The sequence below is a fragment of the Dreissena polymorpha genome, chromosome 8 (genome assembly GCF_020536995.1).
Source record: "Dreissena polymorpha isolate Duluth1 chromosome 8, UMN_Dpol_1.0, whole genome shotgun sequence".
NCBI classification, from domain to species: Eukaryota; Metazoa; Mollusca; class Bivalvia; order Myida; family Dreissenidae; genus Dreissena; species Dreissena polymorpha.
The window spans coordinates 7624247-7641427 of record NC_068362.1 but is presented as its reverse complement, the minus strand read 5'-3'; the positions used below and the strand labels follow the sequence as shown (position 1 = coordinate 7641427).

The window sequence follows — 17181 nt, the reverse complement described above, 5'->3', positions numbered from 1 at the left end:
ACCGAAATCGGTCGAAAATTTCTATGTCCAAATAAGTCTCGGAACACGGGCACTCAGATTCTTCGCCGCCAGCTGCGGTAAAATACGCAGCGAATCTTGCGGGACACGAGGTCCCGCTAGTCCCTTACGAGACCGCTAGCCCAGGCCGCCTTCCGAGACCCCGGCCGCGAGATATGGTCCGCAAGGCCAGGGACACGGGAGGCCCGCTAGTCCCGTACGAGACCGCTAGCCCAGGCCGCCTTCCGAGACCCCGGCCGCGAGAGATGGTCCGCAAGGCCAGGGACACGGGAGGCCCCGTCTCGGAAGACCAAATCTCAGATCTCAGGTCGACGGCTTCGGGAAAATACGCAGAAAATTTTCACCGAACCGAAATCGGTCGAAAATTTCTATGTCCAAATAAGTCTCGGAACACGGGCACTCAGATTCTTCGCCGCCAGCTGCGGTAAAATACGCAGCGAATCTTGCGGGACACGAGGTCCCGCTAGTCCCTTACGAGACCGCTAGCCCAGGCCGCCTTCCGAGACCCCGGCCGCGAGATATGGTCCGCAAGGCCAGGGACACGGGAGGCCCGCTAGTCCCGTACGAGACCGCTAGCCCAGGCCGCCTTCCGAGACCCCGGCCGCGAGAGATGGTCCGCAAGGCCAGGGACACGGGAGGCCCCGTCTCGGAAGACCATATCTCAGATCTCAGGTCGACGGCTTCGGGAAAATACGCAGAAAATTTTCACCGAACCGAAATCGGTCGAAAATTTCTATGTCCAAATAAGTCTCGGAACACGGGCACTCAGATTCTTCGCCGCCAGCTGCGGTAAAATACGCAGCGAATCTTGCGGGACACGAGGTCCCGCTAGTCCCTTACGAGACCGCTAGCCCAGGCCGCCTTCCGAGACCCCGGCCGCGAGATATGGTCCGCAAGGCCAGGGACACGGGAGGCCCGCTAGTCCCGTACGAGACCGCTAGCCCAGGCCACGGGGGACAGGGACACGGGGTCCCGCTAGCTAGTCCAGCTTGCCTCGGAATAGTCACGGCGGCCTCCCAGCTAGGCCGTCGATGGGGGTGTTTCGGCTCGGTACGTCGTTTCAGGCCTTAGAAGCGTCAGTCGGCCGAGAAACAGGCGCTCCGAGACCGCTCTCCGAGACCGTACGTCTCGCGAAAGCCTCCGAGCCGAAATATGCGTTGAAAATGCTCTAAGTCCATTTTCATTGAAAATGCTCTAAGTCCAATCTTTAAATATTTCCACCATATATATAGGAATGTTTTCGTCCTTAGCGGTACTCCATTTTACCTATAGTACCTTGCCAGCGGCACCATCGACCCCCTCGTAAACGCAAAAGCCCAGGCCGCCTTCGGAGACCCCGGCCGCGAGAGATGGTCCGCAAGGCCAGGGACACGGGATGCCCGCTAGTCCCTTACGAGACCGCTAGCCCAGGCCGCCTTCCGAGACCCCGGCCGCGAGAGATGGTCCGCAAGGCCAGGGACACGGGAGGCCCGCTAGTCCCGTACGAGACCGCCAGCCCAGGCCGCCTTCCGAGACCCCGGCCGCGAGAGATGGTCCGCAAGGCCAGGGACACGGGAGGCCCGCTAGTCCCGTACGAGACCGCTAGCCCAGGCCGCCTTCCGAGACCCCGGCCGCGAGAGATGGTCCGCAAGGCCAGGGACACGGGGTCCCGCTAGTCGAGACCGCCTTCCGAGACCCCCGCTGCGAGAGATGGTCCGCAGGGCCAGGGACACGGGAGGCCCGCTAGTCCCGTACGAGACCGCTAGCCCAGGCCGCCTTCCGAGACCCCGGCCGCGAGAGATGGTCCGCAAGGCCAGGGACACGGGAGGCCCCGTCTCGGAAGACCAAATCTCAGATCTCAGGTCGACGGCTTCGGGAAAATACGCAGAAAATTTTCACCGAACCGAAATCGGTCGAAAATTTCTATGTCCAAATAAGTCTCGGAACACGGGCACTCAGATTCTTCGCCGCCAGCTGCGGTAAAATACGCAGCGAATCTTGCGGGACACGAGGTCCCGCTAGTCCCTTACGAGACCGCTAGCCCAGGCCGCCTTCCGAGACCCCGGCCGCGAGAGATGGTCCGCAAGGCCAGGGACACGGGAGGCCCGCTAGTCCCGTACGAGACCGCTAGCCCAGGCCGCCTTCCGAGACCCCGGCCGCGAGAGATGGTCCGCAAGGCCAGGGACACGGGAGGCCCGCTAGTCCCGTACGAGACCGCTAGCCCAGGCCGCCTTCCGAGACCCCGGCCGCGAGAGATGGTCCGCAAGGCCAGGGACACGGGGTCCCGCTAGTCGAGCCCGCCTTCCGAGACCCCCGCTGCGAGAGATGGTCCGCAAGGCCAGGGACACGGGAGGCCCGCTAGTCCCGTACGAGACCGCTAGCCCAGGCCGCCTTCCGAGACCCCGGCCGCGAGAGATGGTCCGCAAGGCCAGGGACACGGGAGGCCCGCTAGTCCCGTACGAGACCGCTAGCCCAGGCCGCCTTCCGAGACCCCGGCCGCGAGAGATGGTCCGCAAGGCCAGGGACACGGGGTCCCGCTAGTCGAGACCGCCTTCCGAGACCCCCGCTGCGAGAGATGGTCCGCAAGGCCAGGGACACGGGAGGCCCGCTAGTCCCGTACGAGACCGCTAGCCCAGGCCGCCTTCCGAGACCCCGGCCGCGAGAGTTGGTCCGCAAGGCCAGGGACACGGGAGGCCCCGTCTCGGAAGACCAAATCTCAGATCTCAGGTCGACGGCTTCGGGAAAATACGCAGAAAATTTTCACCGAACCGAAATCGGTCGAAAATTTCTATGTCCAAATAAGTCTCGGAACACGGGCACTCAGATTCTTCGCCGCCAGCTGCGGTAAAATACGCAGCGAATCTTGCGGGACACGAGGTCCCGCTAGTCCCTTACGAGACCGCTAGCCCAGGCCGCCTTCCGAGACCCCGGCCGCGAGATATGGTCCGCAAGGCCAGGGACACGGGAGGCCCGCTAGTCCCGTACGAGACCGCTAGCCCAGGCCGCCTTCCGAGACCCCGGCCGCGAGAGATGGTCCGCAAGGCCAGGGACACGGGGTCCCGCTAGTCGAGACCGCCTTCCGAGACCCCCGCTGCGAGAGATGGTCCGCAAGGCCAGGGACACGGGAGGCCCGCTAGTCCCGTACGAGACCGCTAGCCCAGGCCGCCTTCCGAGACCCCGGCCGCGAGAGATGGTCCGCAAGGCCAGGGACACGGGAGGCCCCGTCTCGGAAGACCAAATCTCAGATCTCAGGTCGACGGCTTCGGGAAAATACGCAGAAAATTTTCACCGAACCGAAATCGCGTCGAAAATTTAGGGATCAGCCGGGACACGATCGTCCTCGAACGCAACCACCCCGGGCACGTCCGATTCGGTTCGCCGAGACCGCTGCCGGAAAATACGCACCGAACGATTGCCGACACGGAGGGTCCCGCAAAGTCCCCCACGACGAGACCCGGCCGAGTCGAAGCCCACCCGGGGCCGGGGCCTTCCGGTACCAGACGTCTCGCCGAGAAAATGGGTCTAACCCGAACAGAAAGCCGACGGACGGGAAGTCAAAAGGACACCACCAGATCCGGGACCTTGGCCTCGGAATAGTCGAACGCACCCTCCCAGCTGGGCCGTGCGGGACTGGGGTCGGTTCCGGCCCGGTACTAAATCGCGTACGTTAGGGTTACAGGCCTTACGAAAGGCAGACGGGACGGGCCAAGGCAAAACAGGCACCGATCCGAGACCGTCTCCGAGCCGTCAACGCACCCCCGGGGCCGAAAGCCTCGGTTCGCCGAGAATATCGTTGAAAATCGCCAAGTCCATTTCATTGAAATGCGTCTAGTCAATCGCCGAAATGTTCAACCCTATATAAGAATTTTTCGTCCTTACGGTTTCCTTATGTTTTGCGCACGATCCGTACTAGGTAGGCGGCATTTTCTTCGCTTTTCGTTCAGTTTTGCGCTTGAACAAAACTAGGAGAGGAAAAAGGCGCCCGATATGCGAAATTTCCGATTTTTTAAGATAAGTATAAATATATACCACCACGATCAGCGGTACCGTCGAGCAACCACCTCAGCGACACTACGCAGTAGGGCCTATGCGTCTATGCTTCGAAATGCTTCGAAATGTTCAAGTATAAATATATACGACCACGATCAGCGGCACTGTAGGCCAACCACCGAGACACACTGCCCCAGCGGTACGTTCGAGAGAAACGCCCGTCTGGTTCAGTATTTCCAGCCAATACACAATGAAATTGTTGCAAGTATGAATGTATACGACCACGATCAGCGGCACCGTAGGCCAACCACCGAGACACACTGCCCCAGCGGTACATTCGAGAGAAAGGCTGTATGCTACTCTGCGTTCAAAGTGTCAAAGTGTCAACGCACGCAAACACGACCAGCGGCTCCATAGCCCGAAAAACGTGAAAGCATCCCCTCCCTGGGTCGACTGGTGGACTTGTAATTTTTCGTAAGAAAAATAAGCCTACCAGTACACGTTTTCGTTGGTGTTTGTTAGCCAGTTCACCGCAGTGACACTCAGCTGCGTGAGCACGGTTCCGACATACGGTTGAAATGCCCGTCTGGGTGCGGACAGATGGTCCCGTTAGTCGAAGCCAGCGTTAGTGGACTTAGTCTTTTTCACTGGTGTGCCTTCCAGGGACATCACACGGCTCCGACATACGGTTGAAATGCCCGTCTGGGTGCGGACAGATGGTCCCGTTAGTCGAAGCCAGCGTTAGTGGACTTAGTCTTTTTCAGTAGCATGCCTACCAGGGACATCACTGCGAGACCAGCATCGATCGACATACGGGAGAAATGCCCGTCTGAATGCGGACAAATCTCCAAGTCGAAGGTCTCAACTAAATGTCTGAACCTGTGGTTCCTCTCGTACTGAGCAGGATTACCATTGCGACGACTCTGTGTCAACAGTAGGGTAAAACTTACCTGTCTCACGACTCGAAGACCGGTCGGAGACGCCAATCGGCCGCCTATACACCACATTTCCCGCGGCCCGTCTGAGCCGGGGATTCGGTGCTGGGCTCTTCCCGCTTCACTCGCCGTTACTGAGGGAATCCTCGTTAGTTTCTTTTCCTCCGCTTACTGATATGCTTAAGTTCAGCGGGTAATCTCGTCTGATCCGAGGTCGGTAAGGGTATGTACGCGCGCCTTCGCAATGAAAGGTTGTACAGGTTTCGTGGCTGGGCAGCGTGCGCGAAGGTCGCCTTTCGGCTGCGGGAGACAAGAGACCCATCGAGCCCTGTCGTCACGCCGCTTCGCGAGTGCACGCTAGCGCCGAGACCGCCACATATATGGTCTCGAGACGGACGGACCGGCTGGCCAAGCCAGTGCGACGCGTCAGAGCCCGGCTTCGTGGTGTCCGAGTCCCCAGCTGAAGGACTGCGAAGACACTGATCGCTCGGGAGTACGTTTAGCCGACCCACTTTTCCTCCGCTTACTGATATGCTTAAGTTCAGCGGGTAATCTCGTCTGATCCGAGGTCGGTTATGGTATGTACGCCTTTGCAAAGAAAGGGTACAGGTTTCGTGGCTGGGCTGCGTGCGCGAAGGTCGCCTTTCGGCTGCGGGAAACCAGAGGCCCATCGAGCCCTGTCGTCACGCCGCTTCGCGAGTGCACGCTAGCGCCGAGACCGCCACATATATGGTCTCGAGACGGACGGACCGGCTGGCCAAGCCAGTGCGACGCGTCAGAGCCCGGCTTCGTGGTGTCCGAGTCCCCAGCTGAAGGACTGCGAAGACACTGATTGCTCGGGAGTACGTATATTAACCGACACTCGGACATGCGAGGCACAGGCACATAGCCATGTCTGCACATTGACGGGTCGACTCGCGGCCGCCGTGAGGCAGCCAGAGGCCCGCGCTTCGACGCCGTGCAGGGCGAGCGAAGACTTGCGTTCTAGGGTGACCAGTAGACACACTACTGGTCTAGACCGAGTGTTTGGGAACAACAATCGGGGCGACAGCGACTCTACGTCGCCGCTCTTTGAACCTCGCGAGACAACCGAGCAAGCGGTCTCGCTGGTCTTGGGGTTGCGAGCCCACTAGGTACCCCACAGTCCGGACGCTAAGGCGGATTCCACGTCCGTTCGCATTTCGCCCCGGCGTTTTCCAGCTTGTGGGAACACGCCGCCGCCATCAACGTGGGCTAGTATTGCGGGCGGCAGCCAGTACCTCGGCCGCACGCTCGACTTTGTCGGCTTCGTCGCCGCAGCGCAGGTCCCCGCGTTACCGGGACCGCGCTAGCGAGACTGGCCGGTGGTTTCGAGTACCATCGTTCGCCTGAGTATGCGAACACTAGGGTCTCGGTAATGATCCATCCGAAGGTTCACCTACGGATAACTTGTTACGATTTTTACGACCTCTACCCCGGTCAACTTGCGCATCTTCTCGGCGCACCGAGAGCCGGCCGCGAAGCCGGCCCAAGGGTCCAGTCCGAAGAGCTCGTTGACTGGAGCGATCGGTAGTAGCGACGGGCGGTGTGTACAAAGGGCAGGGACGTAATCAACGCGAGCTGATGACTCGCGCTTACTAGGAATTCCTCGTTCATGGGGACCAATTGCAAGCCCCAATCCCTACCACGAATGGGGTTCAACGGATTTCCTGACCCTCTCGGGCCAAGCAAGACGCGCGCTGATCCATTCAGTGTAGCGCATGTGCGGCCCCGAACATATACGGGCATCACAGACCTGTTATTGCTCAATCTCGCGTGGCTAAACGCCACTAGTCCCTCTAAGAAGCTCTACACGGGCGCAGCGGCAGACGCCCGAGCTATATACCAGGCCAGAGTCTCGTTTGTTATTGGACTTCGTTCGCGAGACCGTGCTCCACCAATTAGCGACGGCCATGCACCACCACCTACCGAATCAAGAAAGAGCTCTCAATCTGTCAATCCTCGCAGTGTCCGGGCCGGGTGAGGTAGCGACGGGCGGTGTGTACAAAGGGCAGGGACGTAATCAACGCGAGCTGATGACTCGCGCTTACTAGGAATTCCTCGTTCATGGGGAACAATTGCAAGCCCCAATCCCTGGCACGAATGGGGTTCAACTGATTTCCCGGCCATCTCGGGCCAGGCAAGACGCACGCTGATCCATTCAGTGTAGCGCATGTGCGGCCCCGAACATCTAAGGGCATCACAGACCTGTTATTGCTCAATCTCGCATGGCTAAACGCCAGTCGTCCCTCTAAGAAGCTCTACGCGGGCGAAGCGGCAGACGCCCGAGCTATTTAGCAGGCCAGAGTCTCGTTCGTTATCGGAATTAACCAGACAGATCGCTCCACCAACTAAGAACGGCCATGCACCACCACCCACCGAATCAAGAAAGAGCTCTCAATCTGTCAATCCTCGCAGTGTCCGGGCCGGGTGAGGTTCCCCGTGTTGAGTCAAATTAAGCCACAGGCTCCACTCCTGGTGGTGCCCTTCCGTCAATTTCTTTAAGTTTCAGCTTTGCAACCATACTCCCCCCGGAACCCAGATACTTCGGTTTCCCGGGGTCTGCCCGCAGGGTCAGGTTTTTGAGAAACTACCGCGGATCGACAGTTGGCATCGTTTATGGTCAGAACTACGACAGTATCTGATCGTCTTCGAGCCTCTGACTTTCGTTCTTGATTAATGAAAACATGCTTGGCAAATGCTTTCGCTGTCGTTCGTCCTGCGACGGTCCAAGAATTTCACCTCTAGCGCCGCAATACGGATGCCCCCGTCAGTCCCTATCAATCATTACCTCGCGCTAAGAGAGCCAACAGATAGAACCGAGGTCCTATTCCATTATTCCATGCACAATTTTACAGGCGACCAGGGCCTGCTCTAAGCACTCTAATTTCTTCAAAGTTAACGTGCCGGCCGCCCGAGATACTCGGTCAAGAGCACCAGGGGACGGTGACGCCGGCCGGGAGGCCAGGACGAGCGGCGACCGCCGCGAGGCGTACCGCAAGCCTGTGCCCGAGATCCAACTACGAGCTTTTTAACTGCAGCAACTTTAATATACGCTATTGGAGCTGGAATTACCGGTAATTTGCGCGCCTGCTGCCTTCCTTGGATGTGGTAGCCGTGTCTCATGCTCCCTCTCCGGAACCGAACCCTGATTCCCCGTTACCCGTTATCACCATGGTAGGCATAGCACGTACCATCGACAGTTGATAGGGCAGACACTTGAAAGATAAGTCGCCGGTGCGAGGCCGTGCGATCTGCACAAAGTTGTCCAGAGTCACCACGCGTTGCGGCCGCCTTGCGGCGACCGCGTTGGTCTGGGCTAACAAAAGCGCTCTTCCCCGCGAGGGTCGGAGCTTCGTTGCATGTATTAGCTCTAGAATTGCCACAATTATCCAAGTAGGATTGTACGATCTAAGGAACCATAACTGATTTAATGAGCCATTCGCAGTCTCTCCATGTGAAGGCGTGTACTTGGACATGCATGGCTTAGTGTTTGAGACAAGCATATGACTACTGGCAGGATCAACCAGATAGCTACTGTTGTACACGTACGCCTACGCACGCCCGCCTGCGAGAGCGGCAACTGCTCGCTTGCGCTCTCGCTCGGGCAGCGACGACGAAACGTGTTTCTGGGACTGGCGGCTAGCGTGCTAGTTCACCGGCTGCTGCTTCGGGCTTTCCGGCGTTGGTATGGCGGAACCGGCCTCGGCATCGCGGGGCGTCCCCCGCGTTCGATTCGCCTACTACCGTGCGTGTCCATCTGCCGACACTAGTCTGCCCTGGGCAGCAGCTGCGAGCCAGCGGCCAGCCGCTCTCGTTCGTCCCCTAGGGCGACTACGTTCGCGAGACCGTGTTCACGGCCTTACCCGCGCGAGTCGCCCGTGAAATCGCTTTGCGAGCCTCTATCCGACTCTCTCGCACTGGGCTCGTCTCTGGCCGGCTAGGCTTCGTTCGGCAGCTGCGCGTTCTCGTTCCGCTGGGGGAAGACGCGCGGCCTACCAGCCAGCCGACCGATTGCAGAGACGTTAGCCCAGGGGACGCTTCGAGCTCAAGCTGCGAGACGCGGCCGATTCACCGCAACCGCTGCGAGCGAGCGCCCCCGTACTGCGTTCGACTGGTCGCCGCCCGGCTTCGGTTGAAAGTCCGCGCCGAGCTGGCAGGACACGTCAAGGCTCTCCGTATCGAGGGCACGGAAGCCGAGACCGACTGCGAGCGTCTCGGGACCGACTGCGAGCGTCTCGTCCACTAGTCCCCGTTCGCGCCACCGAGGGCAGGCCTGTGGTATTTTTCACGCTGGCCGGGTGTGAATGCGGCCGGGACCACTGCGAGCCGCTTCGGCGGCCGAGATTCTTGCCTTTTCCAAGCTGGCTGCTTCGCCGCTCCACGGGCAGGTGGCCCCCTGGGTAGCTAGCTAGCGCCGCATTCTCGCCTCCTGCTTCGAGGCCGGACCGAGCGACTACGAAGGGGTTGAGTGGCCCTAGCAGACCTCGGTCCAAGAGCGCTGTCGCACGTACGAGACGAGGTCGTTCCCGCACGTTAGTGGGGTTTTTACCGACCAGGCCTGGGTAGCTAGCTAGCGCCGTATTGTGGCCTCCTGCTTCGAGGCTGGACCGAGCGACTACGTAGGGTTTGGGTGGCCCTAGCAGACCTCGGTCTAAGCGCGCTGCCGTACGAGACGAGGGAAGCGCCCGATATCCCGCGACTGTCCGCTAATGCCTACGGGGAGACCACGTCTAGTGGGTAGGCCAGTCGCGAGAGTCAAAAAAAAAATGTTCTCCCATATATATAGGAATGTTTTCGTCCTCAGCGGTACTCCATTTTACCTATTGTACCTTGCCAGCGGTACTATCGACCGTCTCGGAAGACCAAATCTCAGATCTCAGGTCGACGGCTTCGGGAAAATACGCAGAAAATTTTCACCGAACCGAAATCGGTCGAAAATTTCTATGTCCAAATAAGTCTCGGAACACGGGCACTCAGATTCTTCGCCGCCAGCTGCGGTAAAATACGCAGCGAATCTTGCGGGACACAAGGTCCCGCTAGTACCGTACGAGACCGCTAGCCGAGGCCGCCTTCCGATGCCCCGGCCGCAAGAGATGGTCCGCAAGGCCAGGGACACGGGAGGCCCGCTAGTCCCGTACGAGACCGCAAGCCGAGGCCGCCTTCCGAGACCCCGGCTGCGAGAGATGGTCCGCAAGGCCAGGGACACGGGAGGCCCGCTAGTCCCGTACGAGACCGCAAGCCGAGGCCGCCTTCCGAGACCCCGGTCGCGAGAGATGGTCCGCAAGGCCAGGGACACGGGGTCCCGCTAGTCGAGACCGCCTTCCGAGACCCCGGCTGCGAGAGATGGTCCGCAAGGCCAGGGACACGGGAGGCCCGCTAGTCCCGTACGAGACCGCAAGCCGAGGCCGCCTTCCGAGACCCCGGCCGCGAGAGATGGTCCGCAAGGCCAGGGACACGGGGTCCCGCTAGTCGAGACCGCCTTCCGAGACCCCCGCTGCGAGAGATGGTCCGCAAGGCCAGGGACACGGGAGGCCCGCTAGTCCCGTACGAGACCGCAAGCCGAGGCCGCTTTCCGAGACCCCGGCCGCGAGAGATGGTCCGCAAGGCCAGGGACATGGGGTGCCGCTAGTCGCGAACGCCTTCCGGGACCCCCGCTGCGAGAGATGGTCCGCAAGGCCAGGGACACGGGAGGCCCGCTAGTCCCGTACGAGACCGCAAGCCGAGGCCGCCTTCCGAGACCCCGGCTGCGAGAGATGGTCCGCAAGGCCAGGGACACGGGGTCCCGCTAGTCGAGACCGCCTTCCGAGACCCCGGCTGCGAGAGATGGTCCGCAAGGCCAGGGACACGGGAGGCCCGCTTGTCCCGTACGAGACCGCAAGCCGAGGCCGCCTTCCGAGACCCCGGCCGAAGAGATGGTCCGCAAGGCCAGGGACACGGGGTCCCGCTAGTCGAGACCGCCTTCCGAGACCCCCGCTGCGAGAGATGGTCCGCAAGGCCAGGGACACGGGAGGCCCGCTAGTCCCGTACGAGACCGCAAGCCGAGGCCGCCTTCCGAGACCCCGGCCGAGAGAGATGGTCCGCAAGGCCAGGGACACGGGGTCCCGCTAGCCAGTCCCGCTAGTCTCGGAATAGTCACGGCGGCCTCCCAGCTAGGCCGTCGATGGGGGTGTTTCGGCTCGGTACGTCGCTTCAGGCCTTAGAAGCGTCAGTCGGCCGAGAAACAGGCGCTCCGAGACCGTAACTTTTAAATATTTCCCCCATATATATAGGAATGTTTTCGTCCTCAGCGGTACTATAGGGTCTAAAAACACAAATACCGCGATTGCGTCGCCCCCTGGGGAGATGCTCGGCCGAAACCAGGCCGCCGACTCGGGGCTTTGTCCCGTCTATCGACTGGACCCGTCGTCGGCGCTCTTCGACCCACGGGACGGCCCGGGGGTCAGATTAAAGTAGGTCAGGGTAGGGAAAATAACCCTAATTTGGGGTATTTTTAGGGTATATAACCCTAACGGGACGGGCAGAGTCCAAGAGGACACCAGCTCCATCAGCGGGACAGTAGGGCGCGTCGAATGAGAGCGTTCGCGCTCCCCCACCCCCGGAGCCCGGGGGTCTACGGTGACTTAATTAGGGTAAATAACCCTATAACCCTAACGGGACGGGCTATGTCCAAAAGAACACCACCTCGATCAGCGGGACCGTCGGCCGAGTCGAAAAAGAGCGTTCGCGCTCCCCCACCCCCGGGGCCCGGGGGTCTACGGTGACCTAATGAGGGTTACTAACCCTAATTAGGGTTACTAACCCTAACGATAACCCTAACGGGACGGGCCAAGTCCAAAAGGATACCACTTCGATCAGCGGGACCGTCGGACGAGTCGAAAAAGAGCATTCGCGCTCCCCCACCCCCGGGGCCCGGGGGTCTACGGTGACCTAATTAGGGTTACTAACCCTAATAAGGGTTACTAACCCTAACGATAACCCTGACGGGACGGGCCAAGTCCACAGGAAGACCACATCGATCAGCGGGACCGTCGGGCGAGTCGAAAAAGAGCGTTCGCGCTCCCCCACCCCCGGGGGCCCGGGGGTCTACGGTGACCTAATTAGGGTTACTAACCCTAATTAGGGTTACTAACCCTAACGATAGCCCTAACGGGACGGGCCAAGTCCAGAAGGACACCGCCTCAATCAGCGGGACCGTCGGGCGAGTCGAAAAAGAGCGTTTGCGCTCCCCCTGCCCCGGGGCCCGGGGGTCTACGGTGACCAAATTAGGGTTACTAACCCTAATTAGGGTTACTAACCCTAACAATAGCCCTAACGGGACGGGCCAAGTCCAGAAGGACACCGCCTCAATCAGCGGGACCGTCGGGCGAGTCGAAAAAGAGCGTTTGCGCTCCCCCACCCCCGGGGCCTGGTGACCTAATTAGGGTTACTAACCCTAATTAGGGTTACTAACCCTAACGATAACCCTAACGGGACGGGCCAAGTCCAGAAGGACACCAACACGATCAGCGGGACCGTCGGGCGAGTCGAAAAAGAGCGTTTGCGCTCCCCCACCCCAGGGGCCCGGTGACCTAATTAGGGTTACTAACCCTAATTAGGGTTACTAACCCTAACGATAACCCTAACGGGCCAGGCTCAGTCTAGAAGGACACCACCTCGATCAGCGGGACCGTCGGGCGAGTCGAAAAAGAGCGTTTGCGCTCCCCAACCCCCGGGGCCCGGTGACCTAATTAGGGTTACTAACCCTAATTAGGGTTACTAACCCTAATTAGGGTTACTAATCCTAATGATAGCCCTAACGGGACGGGCCAAGTGCCAAAGGACACCACCACGATCAGCGGGACCGTCGGCCGAGTCGAACGCACCCACCACCGGGGCCGTGGGGCCGTCGGTTACAGAGACCGTAAAAATCGCCGTAACGAAAATTAGGGTTACTAACCCTAATTAGGGTTACTAACCCTAACGATAACCCTAACGGGACGGGCCAAGTCCAGAAGGACACCACCACGGTCAGCGGGACCGTCGGCCGAGTCGAACGCACCCACCCCCGGGGCCGTGGGGCCTTCGGTTACCGAGGGTTAGGGTTAGGGAGAGGAAAAAAGCGCCCGATATGCGATATTTCCGATTTTTTAAGATAAGTATAAATATATACCACCACGATCAGCGGTACCGTCGAGCAACCACCTCAGCGACACTACGCAGTAGGGCCTATGCGTCTATGCTTCGAAATGCTTCGAAATGTTCAAGTATAAATATATACGACCACGATCAGCGGCACTGTAGGCCAACCACCGAGACACACTGCCCCAGCGGTACGTTCGAGAGAAACGCCCGTCTGGTTCAGTATTTCCAGCCAATACACAATGAAATTGTTGCAAGTATTAATGTATACGACCACGATCAGCGGCACCGTAGGCCAACCACCGAGACACACTGCCCCAGCGGTACATTCGAGAGAAACGCCCGTCTAGATGCGAGCGAAACTCCCTGGCCTGGCCCCGTCCGTCCATCAGCTGAAAGGCTGTATGCTACTCTGCGTTCAAAGTGTCAAAGTGTCAAAGTGTCAACGCACGCAAACACGACCAGCGGCTCAATAGCCCGAAAAACGTGAAAGCATCCCCTCCCTGGGTCGACTGGTGGACTTGTAATTTTTCGTAAGAAAAATAAGCCTACCAGTACACGTTTTCGTTGGTGTTAGTTAGCCAGTTCACCGCAGTGACACTCAGCTGCGTGAGCACGGCTCCGACATACGGTTGAAATGCCCGTCTGGGTGCGGACAGATGGTCCCGTTAGTCGAAGCCAGCGTTAGTGGACTTAGTCTTTTTCACTGGTGTGCCTTCCAGGGACATCACACGGCTCCGACATACGGTTGAAATGCCCGTCTGGGTGCGGACAGATGGTCCCGTTAGTCGAAGCCAGCGTTAGTGGACTTGGTCTTTTTCAGTAGCATGCCTACCAGGGACATCACTGCGAGACCAGCATCGATCGACATACGGGAGAAATGCCCGTCTGAATGCGGACAAATCTCCTAGTCGAAGGTCTCAACTAAATGTCTGAACCTGTGGTTCCTCTCGTACTGAGCAGGATTACCATTGCGACGACTCTGTGTCAACAGTAGGGTAAAACTTACCTGTCTCACGACTCGAAGACCGGTCGGAGACGCCAATCGGCCGCCTATACACCACATTTCCCGCGGCCCGTCTGAGCCGGGGATTCGGTGCTGGGCTCTTCCCGCTTCACTCGCCGTTACTGAGGGAATCCTCGTTAGTTTCTTTTCCTCCGCTTACTGATATGCTTAAGTTCAGCGGGTAATCTCGTCTGATCCGAGGTCGGTTAGGGTATGTACGCGCGCCTTCGCAATGAAAGGTTGTACAGGTTTCGTGGCTGGGCAGCGTGCGCGAAGGTCGCCTTTCGGCTGCGGGAGACAAGAGGCCCATCGAGCCCTGTCGTCACGCCGCTTCGCGAGTGCACGCTAGCGCCGAGACCGCCACACGCTATGGTCTCGAGACGGACGGACCGGCTGCGAAAGCCAGTGCGACACGTCAGACCCCGGCTTCGTGGTGTCCGAGTCCCCAGCTGCTGCGGGACTGCGAGGACACGGATCGCGCGGGAGTACGTTTAGCCGACCCTCGGACAGGCGAGGCCCCGGCAGATAGCCGGGGCCGCAATGTGCGTTCAAAATGTCGAGTTGTTTTTGTCTGCACATTGACGGGTCGACTCGCGGCCGCCTGAGGCAGCCAGAGGCCCGCGCTTCGACGCCGTGCAGGGCGAGCGAAGACTTGCGTTCTAGGGTGACCAGTAGACACACTACTGGTCTAGACCGAGTGTTTGGGAACAACAATCGGGGCGACAGCGACTCTACGTCGCCGCTCTTTGAACCTCGCGAGACAACCGAGCAAGCGGTCTCGCTGGTCTTGGGGTTGCGAGCCCACTAGGTACCCCACAGTCCGGACGCTAAGGCGGATTCCACGTCCGTTCGCATTTCGCCCCGGCGTTTTCCAGCTTGTGGGAACACGCCGCCGCCATCAACGTGGGCTAGTATTGCGGGCGGCAGCCAGTACCTCGGCCGCACGCTCGACTTTGTCGGCTTCGTCGCCGCAGCGCAGGTCCCCGCGTTACCGGGACCGCGCTAGCGAGACTGGCCGGTGGTTTCGAGTACCATCGTTCGCCTGAGTATGCGAACACTAGGGTCTCGGTAATGATCCATCCGAAGGTTCACCTACGGATAACTTGTTACGATTTTTACGACCTCTACCCCGGTCAACTTGCGCATCTTCTCGGCGCACCGAGAGCCGGCCGCGAAGCCGGCCCAAGGGTCCAGTCCGAAGAGCTCGTTGACTGGAGCGATCGGTAGTAGCGACGGGCGGTGTGTACAAAGGGCAGGGACGTAATCAACGCGAGCTGATGACTCGCGCTTACTAGGAATTCCTCGTTCATGGGGACCAATTGCAAGCCCCAATCCCTACCACGAATGGGGTTCAACGGATTTCCTGACCCTCTCGGGCCAAGCAAGACGCGCGCTGATCCATTCAGTGTAGCGCATGTGCGGCCCCGAACATATACGGGCATCACAGACCTGTTATTGCTCAATCTCGCGTGGCTAAACGCCACTAGTCCCTCTAAGAAGCTCTACACGGGCGCAGCGGCAGACGCCCGAGCTATATACCAGGCCAGAGTCTCGTTCGTTATTGGACTTCGTTCGCGAGACCGTGCTCCACCAATTAGCGACGGCCATGCACCACCACCTACCGAATCAAGAAAGAGCTCTCAATCTGTCAATCCTCGCAGTGTCCGGGCCGGGTGAGGTTCCCCGTGTTGAGTCAAATTAAGCCACAGGCTCCACTCCTGGTGGTGCCCTTCCGTCAATTCCTTTAAGTTTCAGCTTTGCAACCATACTCCCCCCGGAACCCAGATACTTCGGTTTCCCGGGGTCTGCCCGCAGGGTCAGGGATTCGAGAAACCACCGCGGATCGACAGTTGGCATCGTTTATGGTCAGAACTACGACGGTATCTGATCGTCTTCGAGCCTCTGACTTTCGCTCTTGATTAATGAAAACATGCTTGGCAAATGCTTTCGCTGTCGTTCGTCTTGCGACGGTCCAAGAATTTCACCTCTAGCGCCGCAATACGGATGCCCCCGTCAGTCCCTATCAATCATTACCTCGCGCTCCGAGAGCCAACAGATAGAACCGAGGTCCTATTCCATTATTCCATGCACAATTATACAGGCGACCAGGGCCTGCTCTAAGCACTCTAATTTCTTCAAAGTAAACGTGCCGGCCGCCCGAGACACTCGGTCAAGAGCACCAGGGGACGGTGACGCCGGCCGGGAGGCCAGGACGAGCGGTGACCGCCGCGAGACGTACCGCAAGCCTGTGCCCGAGATCCAACTACGAGCTTTTTAACTGCAGCAACTTTAATATACGCTATTGGAGCTGGAATTACCGCGGCTGCTGGCACCAGACTTGCCCTCCAATCGATCCTCGCTCAAGGATCTAAAGTGTGCCCATTCCAATTGCGGGGCCTCGAAAGAGTCCCGCATTGTTATTTTTCGTCACTACCTCCCCGTGTCGGGATTGGGTAATTTGCGCGCCTGCTGCCTTCCTTGGATGTGGTAGCCGTGTCTCATGCTCCCTCTCCGGAACCGAACCCTGATTCCCCGTTACCCGTTATCACCATGGTAGGCATAGCACGTACCATCGACAGTTGATAGGGCAGACACTTGAAAGATACGTCGCCGGCGCGAGGCCGTGCGATCGGCACAAAGTTGTCCAGAGTCACCACGCGTTGCGGCCGCCTTGCGGCGACCGCGTTGGTCTGGGCTAACAAAAGCGCTCTTCCCCGCGAGGGTCGGAGCTTCGTTGCATGTATTAGCTCTAGAATTGCCACAGTTATCCAAGTAGGATTGTACGATCTAAGGAACCATAACTGATTTAATGAGCCATTCGCAGTCTCGCCGTGTGAAGGCGTGTACTTGGACATGCATGGCTTAGTCTATGAGACAAGCATATGACTACTGGCAGGATCAACCAGATAGCTACTGTTGTACACGTACGCCTACGCACGCCCGCCTGCGAGAGCGGCAACTGCTCGCTTGCGCTCTCGCTCGGGCAGCGACGACAAAACGTGTTTCTGGGACTGGCGGCTAGCGTGCTAGTTCACCGGCTGCTGCTTCGGGCCTTCCGGCGTTGGTATGGCGGAACCGGCCTCGGCATCGCGGGGCGTCCCCCGCGTTCGATTC

General features: G+C 59.2%; 1 long non-coding RNA gene across 1 annotated transcript; it reads left to right on the top strand.

Moving 5' to 3' along the window:
• Positions 1-7229: 7229 nt before the first annotated feature.
• Positions 7230-15840, top strand: LOC127842349 (uncharacterized). The gene is made up of 2 exons (XR_008031558.1): positions 7230-7375; positions 15746-15840. It is a non-coding gene; the product is annotated as an uncharacterized LOC127842349 (long non-coding RNA).
• The last annotated feature ends 1341 nt before the right edge of the window (positions 15841-17181 follow it).